The sequence below is a fragment of the Pseudophryne corroboree genome, unplaced genomic scaffold (genome assembly GCF_028390025.1).
Source record: "Pseudophryne corroboree isolate aPseCor3 unplaced genomic scaffold, aPseCor3.hap2 scaffold_758, whole genome shotgun sequence".
In the NCBI taxonomy this organism is placed as follows: Eukaryota; Metazoa; Chordata; class Amphibia; order Anura; family Myobatrachidae; genus Pseudophryne; species Pseudophryne corroboree.
Window position 1 is genome coordinate 43,319 of NW_026970337.1, and position 19,339 is coordinate 62,657.

General features: G+C 49.9%; 22 non-coding genes and 3 pseudogenes across 22 annotated transcripts; all 25 read left to right on the plus strand.

Moving 5' to 3' along the window:
- Positions 1 to 2,301: 2,301 nt before the first annotated feature.
- On the plus strand, positions 2,302 to 2,465 carry LOC135040678 (U1 spliceosomal RNA). Its single transcript, XR_010234528.1, has one exon. It is a non-coding gene; the product is annotated as a U1 spliceosomal RNA (small nuclear RNA).
- Positions 2,466 to 2,617: 152 nt separating this feature from the next.
- LOC135040691 (U1 spliceosomal RNA) lies at positions 2,618 to 2,753 on the plus strand (annotated as a pseudogene).
- A 698-nt stretch (positions 2,754 to 3,451) lies between these two features.
- LOC135040769 (U1 spliceosomal RNA) lies at positions 3,452 to 3,615 on the plus strand. The gene has a single exon (XR_010234597.1). It is a non-coding gene; the product is annotated as a U1 spliceosomal RNA (small nuclear RNA).
- Positions 3,616 to 3,767: 152 nt separating this feature from the next.
- Positions 3,768 to 3,930, plus strand: LOC135040661 (U1 spliceosomal RNA). Its single transcript, XR_010234511.1, has one exon. It is a non-coding gene; the product is annotated as a U1 spliceosomal RNA (small nuclear RNA).
- Positions 3,931 to 4,604: 674 nt separating this feature from the next.
- LOC135040756 (U1 spliceosomal RNA) lies at positions 4,605 to 4,768 on the plus strand. The gene has a single exon (XR_010234584.1). It is a non-coding gene; the product is annotated as a U1 spliceosomal RNA (small nuclear RNA).
- Positions 4,769 to 4,920: 152 nt separating this feature from the next.
- LOC135040723 (U1 spliceosomal RNA) lies at positions 4,921 to 5,083 on the plus strand. The gene has a single exon (XR_010234558.1). It is a non-coding gene; the product is annotated as a U1 spliceosomal RNA (small nuclear RNA).
- A 674-nt stretch (positions 5,084 to 5,757) lies between these two features.
- LOC135040618 (U1 spliceosomal RNA) lies at positions 5,758 to 5,921 on the plus strand. Its single transcript, XR_010234471.1, has one exon. It is a non-coding gene; the product is annotated as a U1 spliceosomal RNA (small nuclear RNA).
- A 152-nt stretch (positions 5,922 to 6,073) lies between these two features.
- LOC135040692 (U1 spliceosomal RNA) lies at positions 6,074 to 6,209 on the plus strand (annotated as a pseudogene).
- Positions 6,210 to 6,907: 698 nt separating this feature from the next.
- LOC135040630 (U1 spliceosomal RNA) lies at positions 6,908 to 7,071 on the plus strand. The gene has a single exon (XR_010234482.1). It is a non-coding gene; the product is annotated as a U1 spliceosomal RNA (small nuclear RNA).
- A 152-nt stretch (positions 7,072 to 7,223) lies between these two features.
- LOC135040677 (U1 spliceosomal RNA) lies at positions 7,224 to 7,386 on the plus strand. The gene has a single exon (XR_010234527.1). It is a non-coding gene; the product is annotated as a U1 spliceosomal RNA (small nuclear RNA).
- A 674-nt stretch (positions 7,387 to 8,060) lies between these two features.
- Positions 8,061 to 8,224, plus strand: LOC135040619 (U1 spliceosomal RNA). Its single transcript, XR_010234472.1, has one exon. It is a non-coding gene; the product is annotated as a U1 spliceosomal RNA (small nuclear RNA).
- Positions 8,225 to 8,376: 152 nt separating this feature from the next.
- On the plus strand, positions 8,377 to 8,539 carry LOC135040670 (U1 spliceosomal RNA). The gene has a single exon (XR_010234520.1). It is a non-coding gene; the product is annotated as a U1 spliceosomal RNA (small nuclear RNA).
- Positions 8,540 to 9,213: 674 nt separating this feature from the next.
- LOC135040770 (U1 spliceosomal RNA) lies at positions 9,214 to 9,377 on the plus strand. Its single transcript, XR_010234598.1, has one exon. It is a non-coding gene; the product is annotated as a U1 spliceosomal RNA (small nuclear RNA).
- A 152-nt stretch (positions 9,378 to 9,529) lies between these two features.
- On the plus strand, positions 9,530 to 9,692 carry LOC135040662 (U1 spliceosomal RNA). The gene has a single exon (XR_010234512.1). It is a non-coding gene; the product is annotated as a U1 spliceosomal RNA (small nuclear RNA).
- A 674-nt stretch (positions 9,693 to 10,366) lies between these two features.
- LOC135040757 (U1 spliceosomal RNA) lies at positions 10,367 to 10,530 on the plus strand. The gene has a single exon (XR_010234585.1). It is a non-coding gene; the product is annotated as a U1 spliceosomal RNA (small nuclear RNA).
- A 149-nt stretch (positions 10,531 to 10,679) lies between these two features.
- On the plus strand, positions 10,680 to 10,842 carry LOC135040684 (U1 spliceosomal RNA). Its single transcript, XR_010234534.1, has one exon. It is a non-coding gene; the product is annotated as a U1 spliceosomal RNA (small nuclear RNA).
- A 674-nt stretch (positions 10,843 to 11,516) lies between these two features.
- On the plus strand, positions 11,517 to 11,680 carry LOC135040621 (U1 spliceosomal RNA). The gene has a single exon (XR_010234474.1). It is a non-coding gene; the product is annotated as a U1 spliceosomal RNA (small nuclear RNA).
- A 152-nt stretch (positions 11,681 to 11,832) lies between these two features.
- Positions 11,833 to 11,968, plus strand: LOC135040693 (U1 spliceosomal RNA; annotated as a pseudogene).
- A 698-nt stretch (positions 11,969 to 12,666) lies between these two features.
- On the plus strand, positions 12,667 to 12,830 carry LOC135040631 (U1 spliceosomal RNA). Its single transcript, XR_010234483.1, has one exon. It is a non-coding gene; the product is annotated as a U1 spliceosomal RNA (small nuclear RNA).
- Positions 12,831 to 12,982: 152 nt separating this feature from the next.
- On the plus strand, positions 12,983 to 13,145 carry LOC135040704 (U1 spliceosomal RNA). The gene has a single exon (XR_010234544.1). It is a non-coding gene; the product is annotated as a U1 spliceosomal RNA (small nuclear RNA).
- A 674-nt stretch (positions 13,146 to 13,819) lies between these two features.
- On the plus strand, positions 13,820 to 13,983 carry LOC135040622 (U1 spliceosomal RNA). Its single transcript, XR_010234475.1, has one exon. It is a non-coding gene; the product is annotated as a U1 spliceosomal RNA (small nuclear RNA).
- A 152-nt stretch (positions 13,984 to 14,135) lies between these two features.
- LOC135040669 (U1 spliceosomal RNA) lies at positions 14,136 to 14,296 on the plus strand. Its single transcript, XR_010234519.1, has one exon. It is a non-coding gene; the product is annotated as a U1 spliceosomal RNA (small nuclear RNA).
- A 675-nt stretch (positions 14,297 to 14,971) lies between these two features.
- LOC135040786 (U1 spliceosomal RNA) lies at positions 14,972 to 15,135 on the plus strand. The gene has a single exon (XR_010234614.1). It is a non-coding gene; the product is annotated as a U1 spliceosomal RNA (small nuclear RNA).
- A 142-nt stretch (positions 15,136 to 15,277) lies between these two features.
- Positions 15,278 to 15,440, plus strand: LOC135040647 (U1 spliceosomal RNA). The gene has a single exon (XR_010234498.1). It is a non-coding gene; the product is annotated as a U1 spliceosomal RNA (small nuclear RNA).
- A 670-nt stretch (positions 15,441 to 16,110) lies between these two features.
- On the plus strand, positions 16,111 to 16,274 carry LOC135040762 (U1 spliceosomal RNA). The gene has a single exon (XR_010234590.1). It is a non-coding gene; the product is annotated as a U1 spliceosomal RNA (small nuclear RNA).
- Positions 16,275 to 19,339: the final 3,065 nt, after the last annotated feature.

Sequence of the window (19,339 nt, forward strand, 5' to 3'; positions counted from 1 at the left end):
CTCGGACCAGTGTAAACCACGTGGAGTTTGTCGGGAATTCGGTTCTCGGAGAACCGAACCCGCTCCTCTATATATACTATATTACTATGTTACTGTAGTATACAGAACACCACAATGCAATGAGCAGTGATAGTGAGCACTGATGAGGATACTAGAACTGACACTGAGCAGCAAGATGCAGCACTGGACTATTAGTAATGTACTGTAGTATGCTGAGCACCACAATGCAGCACAAGACAATGAGCAGTGATACTGAGCACTGATGAGGATACTACTGAGAACTGACACTGAGCAGGAGAGACACACTACTAGTATTACTGAGCAGCAATAAGTAACCACTGATACTGAGCACTGATATTGAGATTTCCACTGAGAGAACATAGCCACGTCCTCTCCGCTCTCTCTTCAATGCACGAGTAAAAATGGCAGCAACGCGCAGCTCTTTATATGGAATCCGAATCTCACGAGAATCTGACAGCGGGATGATGACATTTTCCCTTGTTCAGGTTTTCCGAGTCAGGCAGGAACAACCGAGCCTGCCTCGGACCAATGTAAACCACGTGGAGTTCGTGGGGAATTCGGTTCTCGGAGAACCGAACCCGCTCCTCTCTACCTTATACCCATCAATTGTTTTTATTTTCAATCTAAGCCCCTGCAGTTTTCTGTAAGCATCTGCTTCGCTATGATGATCAACAAGTCACAAGGGCAAACACTCAGGGCTTGAGGCGTAGATCTTAGGACCAGCTGCTACAAGCATGGCAGAGGTGTCACTATCACTGGTGACACCCAGAGAGGTGGCGAGGGAGATTGTAATGCAGTGCGCGCAGATAAACAGCGCAATGGTAAAAAGGAGGCATGGTTTCATAGGTAGGGGCGTGGCCTGGTGGCCTGAATCTACATTTTGTTGCTCCGGGTGTCCCGGGGGTTGGGGGCTGCACCCGGGGACTAGTGTGTGAGCGGTGCTGGCTCCTGCACAGTGACAGGGCATGGCCACCCAGCATGACGCCTCCCTTCTTGACCATGCTGTAATTGCAGTCGCACTGCAGTTCAGCGTGATCATAAAAAATGGTGTAGGCTCCTGCTGGTGCAGACTGTAGAGAAAAGCTGCTGTGACCACGCCCCCTGTGTCTCCTCCGTTGCAGACCCCATTTTGAAGCCTTGCCCCCGGACTAAGAGAAAAGAATGCCCTTGCGCACTATCCTGACTTCTCCTCCCGTCTGCTTAATTTGTGCCTTCCAACGCACAATGCGAACAACAGGTGGTGCTGCAGGGCCCACACCCTTTTACTTGCCTTACAGAACAGCTCTGGAGCTGTTACAGTGCCCAGCTGCTGCAAGAAATCAGCTTGAATGCATCAGGGGATGGGGCATGGCCAACATGAGCCCCACACCAAAGGAGGGTGGAGGTGTTTAATGCGAACTAGGGGTCATCCAAGCACTGCAAAAGGCCGCCATGCCCTGCATGCCCCTTTTCTCTTTTCATATGCAGATGAGGGTTCCAGTCAACTTTGGCCCACTGCTTGGATTTACATCACCGTATGCAAATCCGTCTGCTGCAGACCTTCCCCCAGGAGTGCTTGTACTAGTTGTTGCATATGGGCCCTCATTCCGAGTCGTTCGCTCTGTAAATTTCATCGCATCGCAGTGAAATTCTGCTTAGTACGCATGCGCAATATTCGCACTGCGACTGCGCCAAGTAATTTTACAATGAAGAAAGTATTTTTACTCACGGCTTTTTCTTCGCTCCGGCGATCGTAATGTGATTGACAGGAAATGGGTGTTACTGGGCGGAAACAGGCCGTTTTATGGGCGTGTGGGAAAAAACGCTACAGTTTCCGGAAAAAACGCAGGAGTGGCCGGAGAAACGGGGGAGTGTCTGGGCGAACTCTGGGAGTGTTTGTGACGTCAAACCAGGAACGACAAGCACTGAACTGATCGCAGATGCCGAGTAAGTCTGAAGCTACTCTGAAACTGCTAAGTAGTTTGTAATCGCAATATTGCGAATACATCGGTCGCAATTTTAAGAAGCTAAGATTCACTCCCAGTAGGCGGCGGCTTAGCGTGTGTAACTCTGCTAAAATCGCCTTGCGAGCGATCAACTCGGAATGAGGGCCATGGTTTGATATTTGATGGTGCTTCAGTATTAGGCTGCCTTCCGCCCTCCCATGTTCATCTGAAAAGATGTGGTCTCCCTGCAGTTGTTGTCCCCAGATGAGAGTTCCCTTGTGCTGCCTCAGTTGAATCTCCTTTACTTGACAGAGATGTGCCTGAGCAGCGGCCCTCACCAGCCCTATCCCAAATCATACTTATTTTGCATAGGAGATACCATGGTCATGAAGATTGTTCTCCCAGGGTGAGGTTCATTCATTGCATTCTGGGTATGCTGACCCCTGTGATTTTCCCAAATGTGGGAAACTCGACTGCATTATTTGTGGTAGTGGGGGACTGTGTTTGTGCTTTCCTCTGGTCAGCTCTGGTAAAAGTCAGAATTCTTTGTCTCAGATCTTCCTCTAGCCTTGTTCTTCTTTCGAGAGTTCCCTGGTGCTGCTTCAGTTGGATCTCCTTCACTTCACAGGGGGGAACCCGAGCAGCGACCCTCCCCAGCTCTAGCCCAACTCCTACTTACCTGCCAGGTGAGATACTATGATCATGAAGGTGCTTCTCCCAGGGCAAGGCTCAACCATTGCACTCTGGGTGTGCTGCTCCTGCGATTTCCCCAAATGTGGGAAACTTGACTGCATAATTTGTGTTTCCCCTCGTCGGCTCTCGTATAATTCAGATCTCTTTGTCTCAGGTCTCTCTCCAGCCTAGTTTGCTGTCTGTTTCCACTTCTCTTTTCTTGAGCCGCTCCCTTCTATGCCCTTGCGCACTATCCTGACTTCTCCCGTCTGCTTACTTCGTGCCTTCCAACGCACAATGCGAACTACAGGTAGTGCTGCAGGGCCCACACCCTTTTACTTGCCTTACAGAGTAGCTCTGGAGCAGTTACAGTGCCCAGCTGCTGCAAGAAATCAGCTTGAATGCTTCAGGGGCTGGGGCATAGCCAACATGAGCCCCACACCGAAGGAGGGAGGAGGTGTGTAATGCAAACTAGGGGTCATCCAAGCGCTGCAAAAGGCCGCCATGCCCTGCACGCCCCTTTTCTCTTTTCATATGCAGACGAGGGTTGAAGCCAACTTTGACCCACTGCTTGGATGACATCACCATATGCAAATCCATCTGCTGCAGGCCTTCCCCCAGGAATGCTTGCACTAGTTGTTGCATTTGGTTTGTTGTTTGGGGGTGCTTCAGTATTAGGCAGCCTTCTGCCCTCACATGTTCATCTGAAAATATGTGTTCTCCCTGCAGTTGTTGTCCCCAGATGAGAGTTCCCTTGTGCTGCCTCAGTTGAATCTCCTTTACTTGACAGAGATGTGCCTGAGCAGCGGCCCTCCCCAGCCCTATCCCAAATCATACTTATTTTGCATAGGCGATACCATGGTCATGAAGATTGTTCTCCCAGGGTGAGGTTCATTCATTGCATTCTGGGTATGCTGACCCCTGTGATTTCCCCAAATGTGGGAAACTCGACTGCATTATTTGTGGTAGTGGGGGACTGTGTTTGTGCTTTCCTCTGGCCAGCTCTGGAAAAAGTCAGATTTCTTTGTCTCAGATCTTCCTCTAGCCTTGTTCTTCTTTCGAGAGTTCCCTTGTGCTGCCTCAGTTGGATCTCTTTCACTTGACAGGGGGGTGCCCGAACAGCGACCCTCCCCAGCTCTAGCCCAACTCCTACTTACCTGCCAGGTGAGATACTATGATCATGAAGGTGCTTCTCCCAGGGCAAGGCTCACCCATTGCACTCTGGGTGTGCTGCCCCTGCGATTTCCCCAAATGTGGGAAACTTGACTGCATAATTTGTGTTTCCCTTGGTCGGCTCTCGTATAATTCAGATCTCTTTGTCTCAGGTCTCTCTCCAGCCTAGTTTGCTGTCTGTTTCCACTTCTCTTTTCTTCAGCCGCTCCCTTCTATACCCTTGTGCACTATCCTGACTTCTCCTCCCGTCTGCTTACTTTGTGCCTTCCAATGCACAATGCAAACTACAGGTAGTGCTGCAGGGCCCACACCCTTTTACTTGCCTTACAGAGCAGCTCTGGAGCTGTTACAGTGCCCAGCTGCTGCAAGAAATCAGCTTGAATGCTTCAGGGGATGGGGCATGGCCAACATGAGCCCCACACCAAAGGAGGGTGGAGGTGTTTAATGCGAACTAGGGGTCATCCAAGCACCGCAAAAGGCCGCCATGCCCTGCACGCCCCTTTTCTCTTTTCATATGCAGATGAGGGTTGAAGCCAACTTTGACCCACTGCTTGGATGACATCACCGTATGCAAATCCGTCTTCTGCAGAACTTCCCCCAGGAATGCTTGCACTAGTTGTTGCATTTGGTTTGTTGTTTGGGGGTGCTTCAGTATTAGGCAGCCTTCTGCCCTCCCATGTTCATCTGAAAATATGTGTTCTCCCTGCAGTTGTTGTCCCCAGATGAGAGTTCCCTTGTGCTGCCTCAGTTAAATCTCCTTTACTTGACAGAGATGTGCATGAGCAGCGGCCCTCCCCAGCCCTATTCCAAATCATACTTATTTTGCATAGGAGATACCATGGTCATGAAGATTTTTCTCCCAGGGTGAGGTTCATTCATTGCATTTTGGGTATGCTGACCCCTGTGATTTCCCCAAATGTGGGAAACTCAGCTGCATTATTTGTGGTAGTGGGGGACTGTGTTTGTGCTTTCCTCTGGTCAGCTCTGGTAAAAGTCAGATTTCTTTGTCTCAGATTTTCCTCTAGCCTTGTTCTTCTTTCGAGAGTTCCCTTGTGCTGCCTTAGTTGGATCTCCTTCACTTTACAGGGGGGTACCCGAGCAGCGACCCTCCCCAGCTCTAGCCCAACTCCTACTTACCTGCCAGGTGAGATACTATGATCATGAAGGTGCTTCTCCCAGGGCAAGGCTAACCCTTTCCACTCTGGGTGTGCTGCTCCTGCGATTTCCCCAAATGTGGGAAACTTGACTGTATAATTTGTGTTTCCCCTGGTCGGCTCTCGTATAATTCAGATCTCTTTGTCTCAGGTCTCTCTCCAGCCTAGTTTGCTGTCTGTTTCCACTTCTCTTTTCTTGAGCCGCTCCCTTCTATGCCCTTGCGCACTATCCTGACTTCTCCTCCTGTCTGCTTACTTTGTGCCTTCCAACGCACAATGCGAACTACAGGTAGTGCTGCAGGGCCCACACCCTTTTACTTGCCTTACAGAGCAGCTCTGGAGCTGTTACAGTGCCCAGCTGCTGCAAGAAATCAGCTTGAATGCTTCAGGGGCTGGGGCATAGCCAACATGAGCCCCACACCAAAGGAGGGTGGAGGTGTTTAATGCAAACTAGGGGTCAGCCAAGCGCCGCAAAAGGCCACCATGCCCTGCACGCCCCTTTTCTCTTTTCATATGCAGACGAGGGTTGAAGCCAACTTTGACCCACTGCTTGGATGACATCACCATATGCAAATCCATCTGCGGCAGGCCTTCCCCCAGGAATGCTTGCACTAGTTGTTGCATTTGGTTTGTTGTTTGGGGGTGCTTCAGTATTAGGCAGTCTTCTGCCCTCCCATGTTCATCTGAAAATATATGTTCTCCCTGCAGTTGTTGTCCCAAGATGAGAGTTCCCTTGTGCTGCCTCAGTTGAATCTCCTTTACTTGACAGAGATGTGCATGAGCAGCGGCCCTCCCCAGCCCTATTCCAAATCATACTTATTTTGCATAGGAGATACCATGGTCATGAAGATTTTTCTCCCAGGGTGAGGTTCATTCATTGCATTTTGGGTATGCTGACCCCTGTGATTTCCCCAAATGTGGGAAACTTGACTGCATTATTTGTGGTAGTGGGAGACTGTGTTTGTGCTTTCCTCTGGTCAGCTCTGGTAAAAGTCAGATTTCTTTGTCTCAGATCTTCCTCTAGCCTTGTTCTTCTTTCAAGAGTTCCCTGGTGCTGCCTCAGTTGGATCTCCTTCACTTCACAGGGGGGAACCCGAGCAGCGACCCTCCCCAGCTCTAGCCCAACTCCTACTTACCTGCCAGGTGAGATACTATGATCATGAAGGTGCTTCTCCCAGGGCAAGGCTCAACCATTGCACTCTGGGTGTGCTGCTCCTGCGATTTCCCCAAATGTGGGAAACTTGACTGCATAATTTGTGTTTCCCCTCGTCGGCTCTCGTATAATTCAGATCTCTTTGTCTCAGGTCTCTCTCCAGCCTAGTTTGCTGTCTGTTTCCACTTCTCTTTTCTTGAGCCGCTCCCTTCTATGCCCTTGCGCACTATCCTGACTTCTCCCGTCTGCTTACTTCGTGCCTTCCAACGCACAATGCGAACTACAGGTAGTGCTGCAGGGTCCACACCCTTTTACTTGCCTTACAGAGTAGCTCTGGAGCAGTTACAGTGCCCAGCTGCTGCAAGAAATCAGCTTGAATGCTTCAGGGGCTGGGGCATAGCCAACATGAGCCCCACACCGAAGGAGGGTGGAGGTGTGTAATGCGAACTAGGGGTCATCCAAGCGCTGCAAAAGGCCGCCATGCCCTGCACGCCCCTTTTCTCTTTTCATATGCAGACGAGGGTTGAAGCCAACTTTGACCCACTGCTTGGATGACATCACCATATGCAAATCCATCTGCTGCAGGCCTTCCCCCAGGAATGCTTGCACTAGTTGTTGCATTTGGTTTGTTGTTTGGGGGTGCTTCAGTATTAGGCAGCCTTCTGCCCTCACATGTTCATCTGAAAATATGTGTTCTCCCTGCAGTTGTTGTCCCCAGATGAGAGTTCCCTTGTGCTGCCTCAGTTGAATCTCCTTTACTTGACAGAGATGTGCCTGAGCAGCGGCCCTCCCCAGCCCTATCCCAAATCATACTTATTTTGCATAGGCGATACCATGGTCATGAAGATTGTTCTCCCAAGGTGAGGTTCATTCATTGCATTCTGGGTATGCTGACCCCTGTGATTTCCCCAAATGTGGGAAACTCGACAGCATTATTTGTGGTAGTGGGGGACTGTGTTTGTGCTTTCCTCTGGTCAGCTCTGGAAAAAGTCAGATTTCTTTGTCTCAGATCTTCCTCTAGCCTTGTTCTTCTTTCGAGAGTTCCCTTGTGCTACCTCAGTTGGATCTCCTTCACTTCACAGGGGGGTGCCCGAACAGCGACCCTCCCCAGCTCTAGCCCAACTCCTACTTACCTGCCAGGTGAGATACTATGATTATGAAGGTGCTTCTCCCAGGGCAAGGCTCACCCATTGCACTCTGGGTGTGCTGCCCCTGCGATTTCCCCAAATGTGGGAAACTTGACTGCATAATTTGTGTTTCCCCTGGTCGGCTCTCGTATAATTCAGATCTCTTTGTCTCAGGTCTCTCTCCAGCCTAGTTTGCTGTCTGTTTCCACTTCTCTTTTCTTGAGCCGCTCCCTTCTATGCCCTTGCGCACTATCCTGACTTCTCCTCCTGTCTGCTTACTTTGTGCCTTCCAACGCACAATGCGATCTACAGGTAGTGCTGCAGGGCCCAGACCCTTTTACTTGCCTTACAGAGCAGCTCTGGAGCTGTTACAGTGCCCAGCTGCTGCAAGAAATCAGCTTGAATGCTTCAGGGGCTGGGGCATAGCCAACATGAGCCCCACACCAAAGGAGGGTGGAGGTGTTTAATGCAAACTAGGGGTCAGCCAAGCGCCGCAAAAGGCCACCATGCCCTGCACGCCCCTTTTCTCTTTTCATATGCAGACGAGGGTTGAAGCCAACTTTGACCCACTGCTTGGATGACATCACCATATGCAAATCCATCTGCGGCAGGCCTTCCCCCAGGAATGCTTGCACTAGTTGTTGCATTTGGTTTGTTGTTTGGGGGTGCTTCAGTATTAGGCAGCCTTCTGCCCTCCCATGTTCATCTGAAAATATATGTTCTCCCTGCAGTTGTTGTCCCAAGATGAGAGTTCCCTTGTGCTGCCTCAGTTGAATCTCCTTTACTTGACAGAGATGTGCATGAGCAGCGGCCCTCCCCAGCCCTATTCCAAATCATACTTATTTTGCATAGGAGATACCATGGTCATGAAGATTTTTCTCCCAGGGTGAGGTTCATTCATTGCATTTTGGGTATGCTGACCCCTGTGATTTCCCCAAATGTGGGAAACTTGACTGCATTATTTGTGGTAGTGGGAGACTGTGTTTGTGCTTTCCTCTGGTCAGCTCTGGTAAAAGTCAGATTTCTTTGTCTCAGATTTTCCTTTAGCCTTGTTCTTCTTTCGAGAGTTCCCTTGTGCTGCCTCAGTTGGATCTCCTTCACTTTACAGGGGGGTGCCCGAGCAGCGACCCTCCCCAGCTCTAGCCCAACTCCTACTTACCTGCCAGGTGAGATACTATGATCATGAAGGTGCTTCTCCCAGGGCAAGGCTCACCCATTGTACTCTGGGTGTGCTGCTCCTGCGATTTCCCCAAATGTGGGAAACTTGACTGCATAATTTGTGTTTCCCCTGGTCGGCTCTCGTATAATTCAGATCTCTTTGTCTCAGGTCTCTCTCCAGCCTAGTTTGCTGTCTGTTTCCACTTCTCTTTTCTTCAGCCGCTCCCTTCTATACCCTTGTGCACTATCCTGACTTCTCCTCCCGTCTGCTTACTTTGTGCCTTCCAATGCACAATGCAAACTACAGGTAGTGCTGCAGGGCCCACACCCTTTTACTTGCCTTACAGAGCAGCTCTGGAGCTGTTGCAGTGCCAAGCTGCTGCAAGAAATCAGCTTGAATGCTTCAGGGGCTGGGGCATAGCCAACATGAGCCCCACACCGAAGGAGGGAGGAGGTGTGTAATGCAAACTAGGGGTCATCCAAGCGCTGCAAAAGGCCGCCATGCCCTGCACGCCCCTTTTCTCTTTTCATATGCAGACGAGGGTTGAAGCCAACTTTGACCCACTGCTTGGATGACATCACCATATGCAAATCCATCTGCTGCAGGCCTTCCCCCAGGAATGCTTGCACTAGTTGTTGCATTTGGTTTGTTGTTTGGGGGTGCTTCAGTATTAGGCAGCCTTCTGCCCTCACATGTTCATCTGAAAATATGTGTTCTCCCTGCAGTTGTTGTCCCCAGATGAGAGTTCCCTTGTGCTGCCTCAGTTGAATCTCCTTTACTTGACAGAGATGTGCCTGAGCAGCGGCCCTCCCCAGCCCTATCCCAAATCATACTTATTTTGCATAGGCGATACCATGGTCATGAAGATTGTTCTCCCAGGGTGAGGTTCATTCATTGCATTCTGGGTATGCTGACCCCTGTGATTTCCCCAAATGTGGGAAACTCGACTGCATTATTTGTGGTAGTGGGGGACTGTGTTTGTGCTTTCCTCTGGCCAGCTCTGGAAAAAGTCAGATTTCTTTGTCTCAGATCTTCCTCTAGCCTTGTTCTTCTTTCGAGAGTTCCCTTGTGCTGCCTCAGTTGGATCTCTTTCACTTGACAGGGGGGTGCCCGAACAGCGACCCTCCCCAGCTCTAGCCCAACTCCTACTTACCTGCCAGGTGAGATACTATGATCATGAAGGTGCTTCTCCCAGGGCAAGGCTCACCCATTGCACTCTGGGTGTGCTGCCCCTGCGATTTCCCCAAATGTGGGAAACTTGACTGCATAATTTGTGTTTCCCTTGGTCGGCTCTCGTATAATTCAGATCTCTTTGTCTCAGGTCTCTCTCCAGCCTAGTTTGCTGTCTGTTTCCACTTCTCTTTTCTTCAGCCGCTCCCTTCTATACCCTTGTGCACTATCCTGACTTCTCCTCCCGTCTGCTTACTTTGTGCCTTCCAATGCACAATGCAAACTACAGGTAGTGCTGCAGGGCCCACACCCTTTTACTTGCCTTACAGAGCAGCTCTGGAGCTGTTACAGTGCCCAGCTGCTGCAAGAAATCAGCTTGAATGCTTCAGGGGATGGGGCATGGCCAACATGAGCCCCACACCAAAGGAGGGTGGAGGTGTTTAATGCGAACTAGGGGTCATCCAAGCACCGCAAAAGGCCGCCATGCCCTGCACGCCCCTTTTCTCTTTTCATATGCAGATGAGGGTTGAAGCCAACTTTGACCCACTGCTTGGATGACATCACCGTATGCAAATCCGTCTTCTGCAGAACTTCCCCCAGGAATGCTTGCACTAGTTGTTGCATTTGGTTTGTTGTTTGGGGGTGCTTCAGTATTAGGCAGCCTTCTGCCCTCCCATGTTCATCTGAAAATATGTGTTCTCCCTGCAGTTGTTGTCCCCAGATGAGAGTTCCCTTGTGCTGCCTCAGTTAAATCTCCTTTACTTGACAGAGATGTGCATGAGCAGCGGCCCTCCCCAGCCCTATTCCAAATCATACTTATTTTGCATAGGAGATACCATGGTCATGAAGATTTTTCTCCCAGGGTGAGGTTCATTCATTGCATTTTGGGTATGCTGACCCCTGTGATTTCCCCAAATGTGGGAAACTCAGCTGCATTATTTGTGGTAGTGGGGGACTGTGTTTGTGCTTTCCTCTGGTCAGCTCTGGTAAAAGTCAGATTTCTTTGCCTCAGATTTTCCTCTAGCCTTGTTCTTTCGAGAGTTCCCTTGTGCTGCCTTAGTTGGATCTCCTTCACTTTACAGGGGGGTACCCGAGCAGCGACCCTCCCCAGCTCTAGCCCAACTCCTACTTACCTGCCAGGTGAGATACTATGATCATGAAGGTGCTTCTCCCAGGGCAAGGCTAACCCATTGCACTCTGGGTGTGCTGCTCCTGCGATTTCCCCAAATGTGGGAAACTTGACTGTATAATTTGTGTTTCCCCTGGTCGGCTCTCGTATAATTCAGATCTCTTTGTCTCAGGTCTCTCTCCAGCCTAGTTTGCTGTCTGTTTCCACTTCTCTTTTCTTGAGCCGCTCCCTTCTATGCCCTTGCGCACTATCCTGACTTCTCCTCCTGTCTGCTTACTTTGTGCCTTCCAACGCACAATGCGAACTACAGGTAGTGCTGCAGGGCCCACACCCTTTTACTTGCCTTACAGAGCAGCTCTGGAGCTGTTACAGTGCCCAGCTGCTGCAAGAAATCAGCTTGAATGCTTCAGGGGCTGGGGCATAGCCAACATGAGCCCCACACCAAAGGAGGGTGGAGGTGTTTAATGCAAACTAGGGGTCAGCCAAGCGCCGCAAAAGGCCACCATGCCCTGCACGCCCCTTTTCTCTTTTCATATGCAGACGAGGGTTGAAGCCAACTTTGACCCACTGCTTGGATGACATCACCATATGCAAATCCATCTGTGGCAGGCCTTCCCCCAGGAATGCTTGCACTAGTTGTTGCATTTGGTTTGTTGTTTGGGGGTGCTTCAGTATTAGGCAGCCTTCTGCCCTCCCATGTTCATCTGAAAATATATGTTCTCCCTGCAGTTGTTGTCCCAAGATGAGAGTTCCCTTGTGCTGCCTCAGTTGAATCTCCTTTACTTGACAGAGATGTGCATGAGCAGCGGCCCTCCCCAGCCCTATTCCAAATCATACTTATTTTGCATAGGAGATACCATGGTCATGAAGATTTTTCTCCCAGGGTGAGGTTCATTCATTGCATTTTGGGTATGCTGACCCCTGTGATTTCCCCAAATGTGGGAAACTTGACTGCATTATTTGTGGTAGTGGGAGACTGTGTTTGTGCTTTCCTCTGGTCAGCTCTGGTAAAAGTCAGATTTCTTTGTCTCAGATCTTCCTCTAGCCTTGTTCTTCTTTCAAGAGTTCCCTGGTGCTGCCTCAGTTGGATCTCCTTCACTTCACAGGGGGGAACCCGAGCAGCGACCCTCCCCAGCTCTAGCCCAACTCCTACTTACCTGCCAGGTGAGATACTATGATCATGAAGGTGCTTCTCCCAGGGCAAGGCTCAACCATTGCACTCTGGGTGTGCTGCTCCTGCGATTTCCCCAAATGTGGGAAACTTGACTGCATAATTTGTGTTTCCCCTCGTCGGCTCTCGTATAATTCAGATCTCTTTGTCTCAGGTCTCTCTCCAGCCTAGTTTGCTGTCTGTTTCCACTTCTCTTTTCTTGAGCCGCTCCCTTCTATGCCCTTGCGCACTATCCTGACTTCTCCCGTCTGCTTACTTCGTGCCTTCCAACGCACAATGCGAACTACAGGTAGTGCTGCAGGGTCCACACCCTTTTACTTGCCTTACAGAGTAGCTCTGGAGCAGTTACAGTGCCCAGCTGCTGCAAGAAATCAGCTTGAATGCTTCAGGGGCTGGGGCATAGCCAACATGAGCCCCACACCGAAGGAGGGTGGAGGTGTGTAATGCGAACTAGGGGTCATCCAAGCGCTGCAAAAGGCCGCCATGCCCTGCACGCCCCTTTTCTCTTTTCATATGCAGACGAGGGTTGAAGCCAACTTTGACCCACTGCTTGGATGACATCACCATATGCAAATCCATCTGCTGCAGGCCTTCCCCCAGGAATGCTTGCACTAGTTGTTGCATTTGGTTTGTTGTTTGGGGGTGCTTCAGTATTAGGCAGCCTTCTGCCCTCACATGTTCATCAGAAAATATGTGTTCTCCCTGCAGTTGTTGTCCCCAGATGAGAGTTCCCTTGTGCTGCCTCAGTTGAATCTCCTTTACTTGACAGAGATGTGCCTGAGCAGCGGCCCTCCCCAGCCCTATCCCAAATCATACTTATTTTGCATAGGCGATACCATGGTCATGAAGATTGTTCTCCCAAGGTGAGGTTCATTCATTGCATTCTGGGTATGCTGACCCCTGTGATTTCCCCAAATGTGGGAAACTCGACAGCATTATTTGTGGTAGTGGGGGACTGTGTTTGTGCTTTCCTCTGGTCAGCTCTGGAAAAAGTCAGATTTCTTTGTCTCAGATCTTCCTCTAGCCTTGTTCTTCTTTCGAGAGTTCCCTTGTGCTACCTCAGTTGGATCTCCTTCACTTCACAGGGGGGTGCCCGAACAGCGACCCTCCCCAGCTCTAGCCCAACTCCTACTTACCTGCCAGGTGAGATACTATGATTATGAAGGTGCTTCTCCCAGGGCAAGGCTCACCCATTGCACTCTGGGTGTGCTGCACCTGCGATTTCCCCAAATGTGGGAAACTTGACTGCATAATTTGTGTTTCCCCTGGTCGGCTCTCGTATAATTCAGATCTCTTTGTCTCAGGTCTCTCTCCAGCCTAGTTTGCTGTCTGTTTCCACTTCTCTTTTCTTGAGCCGCTCCCTTCTATGCCCTTGCGCACTATCCTGACTTCTCCTCCTGTCTGCTTACTTTGTGCCTTCCAACGCACAATGCGATCTACAGGTAGTGCTGCAGGGCCCAGACCCTTTTACTTGCCTTACAGAGCAGCTCTGGAGCTGTTACAGTGCCCAGCTGCTGCAAGAAATCAGCTTGAATGCTTCAGGGGCTGGGGCATAGCCAACATGAGCCCCACACCAAAGGAGGGTGGAGGTGTTTAATGCAAACTAGGGGTCAGCCAAGCGCCGCAAAAGGCCACCATGCCCTGCACGCCCCTTTTCTCTTTTCATATGCAGACGAGGGTTGAAGCCAACTTTGACCCACTGCTTGGATGACATCACCATATGCAAATCCATCTGCGGCAGGCCTTCCCCCAGGAATGCTTGCACTAGTTGTTGCATTTGGTTTGTTGTTTGGGGGTGCTTCAGTATTAGGCAGCCTTCTGCCCTCCCATGTTCATCTGAAAATATATGTTCTCCCTGCAGTTGTTGTCCCAAGATGAGAGTTCCCTTGTGCTGCCTCAGTTGAATCTCCTTTACTTGACAGAGATGTGCATGAGCAGCGGCCCTCCCCAGCCCTATTCCAAATCATACTTATTTTGCATAGGAGATACCATGGTCATGAAGATTTTTCTCCCAGGGTGAGGTTCATTCATTGCATTTTGGGTATGCTGACCCCTGTGATTTCCCCAAATGTGGGAAACTTGACTGCATTATTTGTGGTAGTGGGAGACTGTGTTTGTGCTTTCCTCTGGTCAGCTCTGGTAAAAGTCAGATTTCTTTGTCTCAGATTTTCCTTTAGCCTTGTTCTTCTTTCGAGAGTTCCCTTGTGCTGCCTCAGTTGGATCTCCTTCACTTTACAGGGGGGTGCCCGAGCAGCGACCCTCCCCAGCTCTAGCCCAACTCCTACTTACCTGCCAGGTGAGATACTATGATCATGAAGGTGCTTCTCCCAGGGCAAGGCTCACCCATTGTACTCTGGGTGTGCTGCTCCTGCGATTTCCCCAAATGTGGGAAACTTGACTGCATAATTTGTGTTTCCCTGGTCGGCTCTCGTATAATTCAGATCTCTTTGTCTCAGGTCTCTCTCCAGCCTAGTTTGCTGTCTGTTTCCACTTCTCTTTTCTTCAGCCGCTCCCTTCTATACCCTTGTGCACTATCCTGACTTCTCCTCCCGTCTGCTTACTTTGTGCCTTCCAATGCACAATGCAAACTACAGGTAGTGCTGCAGGGCCCACACCCTTTTACTTGCCTTACAGAGCAGCTCTGGAGCTGTTGCAGTGCCAAGCTGCTGCAAGAAATCAGCTTGAATGCTTCAGGGGCTGGGGCATAGCCAACATGAGCCCCACACCGAAGGAGGGTGGAGGTGTTTAATGCAAACTAGGGGTCAGACAAGCGCAGCAAAAGGCCACCATGCCCTGCACGCCCCTTTTCTGTTTTCATATGCAGACGAGGGTTGAAGCCAACTTTGACCCACTGCTTGGATGACATCACCATATGCAAATCCATCTGCGGCAGGCCTTCCCCCAGGAATGCTTGCACTAGTTGTTGCATTTGGTTTGTTGTTTGGGGGTGCTTCAGTATTAGGCAGCCTTCTGCCCTCCCATGTTCATCTGAAAATATGTGTTCTCCCTGCAGTTGTTGTCCCTAGATGAGAGTTCCCTTGTGCTGCCTCAGTTGAATCTCCTTAACTTGACAGAGATGTGCCTGAGCAGCGGCCCTCCCCAGCTCTATCCCAAATCATACTTATTTTGCATAGGAGATACCATGGTCATGAAGATTATTCTCCCAGGGTGAGGTTCATTCATTGCATTCTGGGTATGCTGACCCCTGTGATTTCCCCAAATGTGGGAAACTCGACTGCTTTATTTGTGGTAGTGGGGGACTGTGTTTGTGTTTTCCTCTGGTCAGCTCTGGTAAAAGTCAGATTTCTTTGTTTCAGAGCCTTGTTCTTCTTTTGAGAGTTCCCTTGTGCTGCCTCAGTTGGATCTCCTTCACTTGACAGGGGGGTGCCCGAGCAGAGACCCTCCCCAGCTCTAGCCCAACTCCTACTTACCTGCCAGGTGAGATACTATGATCATGAAGGTGCTTCTCCCAGGGCAAGGCTCACCCATTGCACTCTGGGTGTGCTGCCCCTGCGATTTCCCCAAATGTGGGAAACTTGACTGCATAATTTGTGTTTCCCCTGGTCGGCTCTCGTATAATTCAGATCTCTTTGTCTCAGGTCTCTCTCCAGCCTAGTTTGCTGTCTGTTTCCACTTCTCTTTTCTTCAGCCGCTCCCTTCTATGCCCTTGTGCACTATCCTGACTTCCCCGTCTGCTTACTTTGTGCCTTCCAACGCACAATGCAAACTACAGGTAGTGCTGCAGGGCCCACACCCTTTTACTTGCTTTACAGAGCAGCTCTGGAGCTGTTACAGTGCCCAGCTGCTGCAAGAAATCAGCTTGAATGCTTCAGGGGCTGGGGCATAGCCAACATGAGCCCCACACCGAAGGAGGGTGGAGGTGTTTAATGCGAACTAGGGGTCATCCAAGCGCCGCAAAAGGCAGCCATGCCCTGCACACCCCTTTTTTATTTTCATATGCAGACGAGGGTTGAAGCCAACTTTGACCCACTGCTTGGATGACATCACCATATGCAAATCCGTCTGCTGCAGGCCTTCCCCCAGGAATGCTTGCACTAGTAGTTGCATTTGGTTTGTTGTTTGGGGGTGCTTCAGTATTAGGCAGCCTTCTGCCCTCCCATGTTCATCTGAAAATATGTGTTCTCCCTGCAGTTGTTGTCCCCAGATGAGAGTTCCCTTGTGCTGCCTCAGTTGAATCTCCTTTACTTGACAGAGATGTGCCTGAGCAGCGGCCCTCCCCAGCCCTATCCCAAATCATACTTATTTTGCATAGGAGATACCATGGTCATGAAGATTGTTCTCCCAGGGTGAGGTTCATTCATTGCACTCTGGGTATGCTGACCCCTGTGATTTCCCCAAATGTGGGAAACTCGACTGCATTATTTGTGGTAGTGGGGGACTGTGTTTGTGCTTTCCTCTGGTCAGCTCTGGTAAAAGTCAGATTTCTTTGTCTCAGATCTTCCTCTAGCCTTGTTCTTCTTTCGAGAGTTCCCTTGTGCTGCCTCAGTTGGATCTCCTTCACTTGACAGGGGGTGCCCGAGCAGCAATCCTCCACAGCTCTAGCCCAACTCCTACTTACCTGCCAGGTGAGATACTATGATCTTCACTGTTAGGGCAATCAGGATGTGGAATTCCCTGCCAGGGAAGGTGGTAATGGCGGACTCTGTAATTGGATTTAAAAAAGGAATGGATACATTTCTGAATGAAAAAGCTATCCAAGGTTATAATACTTAAAATATCAACATGGTTAATCCGGGGGTAACATGAGTTATAGTAGCTAACTAGTCATAAAACATTATTCAGCAAGTATGTAGAATCATCACAACTTAAAACAGGTTGAACACGATGGGCAATTTGCCTCTATTCAACCTCAAAAACTATGTTACCATATGTTACTATATTACTATGTTACTGTAGTATACAGAACACCACAATGTAATGAGCAGTGATAGTGAGCACTGATGAGGATACTAAAACTGACACTGAGCAGCAAGATGCAGCACTGGACTATTAGTAATGTACTGTAGTATGCTGAGCACCACAATGCAGCACAAGACAATGAGCAGTGATACTGAGCACTGATGAGGATACTACTGAGAACTGACACTGAGCAGGAGAGACACACTACTAGTATTACTGAGCAGCAATAAGTAACCACTGATACTGAGCACTGATATTGAGATTTCCACTGAGAGAACATAGCCACGTCCTCTCCGCTCTCTCTTCAATGCACGAGTAAAAATGGCGGCAACGCGCAGCTCTTTATATGGAATCCGAATCTCGCGAGAATCCGACAGCGGGATGATGACATTTTCCCTTGTTCAGGTTTTCCGAGTCAGGCGGGAACAACCGAGCCTGCCTCGGACCAGTGTAAACCACGTGGAGTTCGTCGGGAATTCGGTTCTCGGAGAACCGAACCCGCTCCTCTATATATACTATATTACTATGTTACTGTAGTATACAGAACACCACAATGCAATGAGCAGTGATAGTGAGCACTGATGAGGATACTAGAACTGACACTGAGCAGCAAGATGCAGCACTGGACTATTAGTAATGTACTGTAGTATGCTGAGCACCACAATGCAGCACAAGACAATGAGCAGTGATACTGAGCACTGATGAGGATACTACTGAGAACTGACACTGAGCAGGAGAGACACACTACTAGTATTACTGAGCAGCAATAAGTAACCACTGATACTGAGCACTGATATTGAGATTTCCACTGAGAGAACATAGCCACGTCCTCTCCGCTCTCTCTTCAATGCACGAGTAAAAATGGCAGCAACGCGCAGCTCTTTATATGGAATCCGAATCTCACGAGAATCTGACAGCGGGATGATGACATTTTCCCTTGTTCAGGTTTTCCGAGTCAGGCAGGAACAACCGAGCCTGCCTCGGACCAATGTAAACCACGTGGAGTTCGTGGGGAATTCGGTTCTCGGAGAACCGAACCCACTCCTCTCTACCTTATACCCATCAATTGTTTTTATTTTCAATCTAAGCCCCTGCAGTTTTCTGTAAGCATCTGCTTCGCTATGATGATCAACAAGTCACAAGGGCAAACACTCAGGGCTTGAGGCGTAGATCTTAGGACCAGCTGCTACAAGCATGGCAGAGGTGTCACTATCACTGGTGACACCCAGAGAGGTGGCGAGGGAGATTGTAATGCAGTGCGCGCAGATAAACAGCGCAATGGTAAAAAGGAGGCATGGTTTCATAGGTAGGGGCGTGGCCTGGTGGCCTGAATCTACATTTTGTTGCTCCGGGTGTCCCGGGGGTTGGGGGCTGCACCCGGGGACTAGTGTGTGAGCGGTGCTGGCTCCTGCACAGTGACAGGGCATGGCCACCCAGCATGACGCCTCCCTTCTTGACCATGCTGTAATTGCAGTCGCACTGCAGTTCAGCGTGATCATAAAAAATGGTGTAGGCTCCTGCTGGTGCAGACTGTAGAGAAAAGCTGCTGTGACCACGCCCCCTGTGTCTCCTCCGTTGCAGACCCCATTTTGAAGCCTTGCCCCCGGACTAAGAGAAAAGAATGCCCTTGCGCACTATCCTGACTTCTCCTCCCGTCTGCTTAATTTGTGCCTTCCAACGCACAATGCGAACAACAGGTGGTGCTGCAGGGCCCACACACTTTTACTTGCCTTACAGAACAGCTCTGGAGCTGTTACAGTGCCCAGCTGCTGCAAGAAATCAGCTTGAATGCATCAGGGGATGGGGCATGGCCAACATGAGCCCCACACCAAAGGAGGGTGGGGGTGTTTAATGCGAACTAGGGGTCATCCAAGCACTGCAAAAGGCCGCCATGCCCTGCATGCCCCTTTTCTCTTTTCATATGCAGATGAGGGTTCCAGTCAACTTTGGCCCACTGCTTGGATTTACATCACCGTATGCAAATCCGTCTGCTGCAGACCTTCCCCCAGGAGTGCTTGTACTAGTTGTTGCATATGGGCCCTCATTCCGAGTCGTTCGCTCTGTAAATTTCATCGCATCGCAGTGAAATTCTGCTTAGTACGCATGCGCAATATTCGCACTGCGACTGCGCCAAGTAATTTTACAATGAAGAAAGTATTTTTACTCACGGCTTTTTCTTCGCTCCGGCGATCGTAATGTGATTGACAGGAAATGGGTGTTACTGGGCGGAAACAGGCCGTTTTATGGGCGTGTGGGAAAAAACGCTACAGTTTCCGGAAAAAACGCAGGAGTGGCCGGAGAAACGGGGGAGTGTCTGGGCGAACTCTGGGAGTGTTTGTGACGTCAAACCAGGAACGACAAGCACTGAACTGATCGCAGATGCAGAGTAAGTCTGAAGCTACTCTGAAACTGCTAAGTAGTTTGTAATCGCAATATTGCGAATACATCGGTCGCAATTTTAAGAAGCTAAGATTCACTCCCAGTAGGCGGCGGCTTAGCGTGTGTAACTCTGCTAAAATCGCCTTGCGAGCGATCAACTCGGAATGAGGGCCATGGTTTGATATT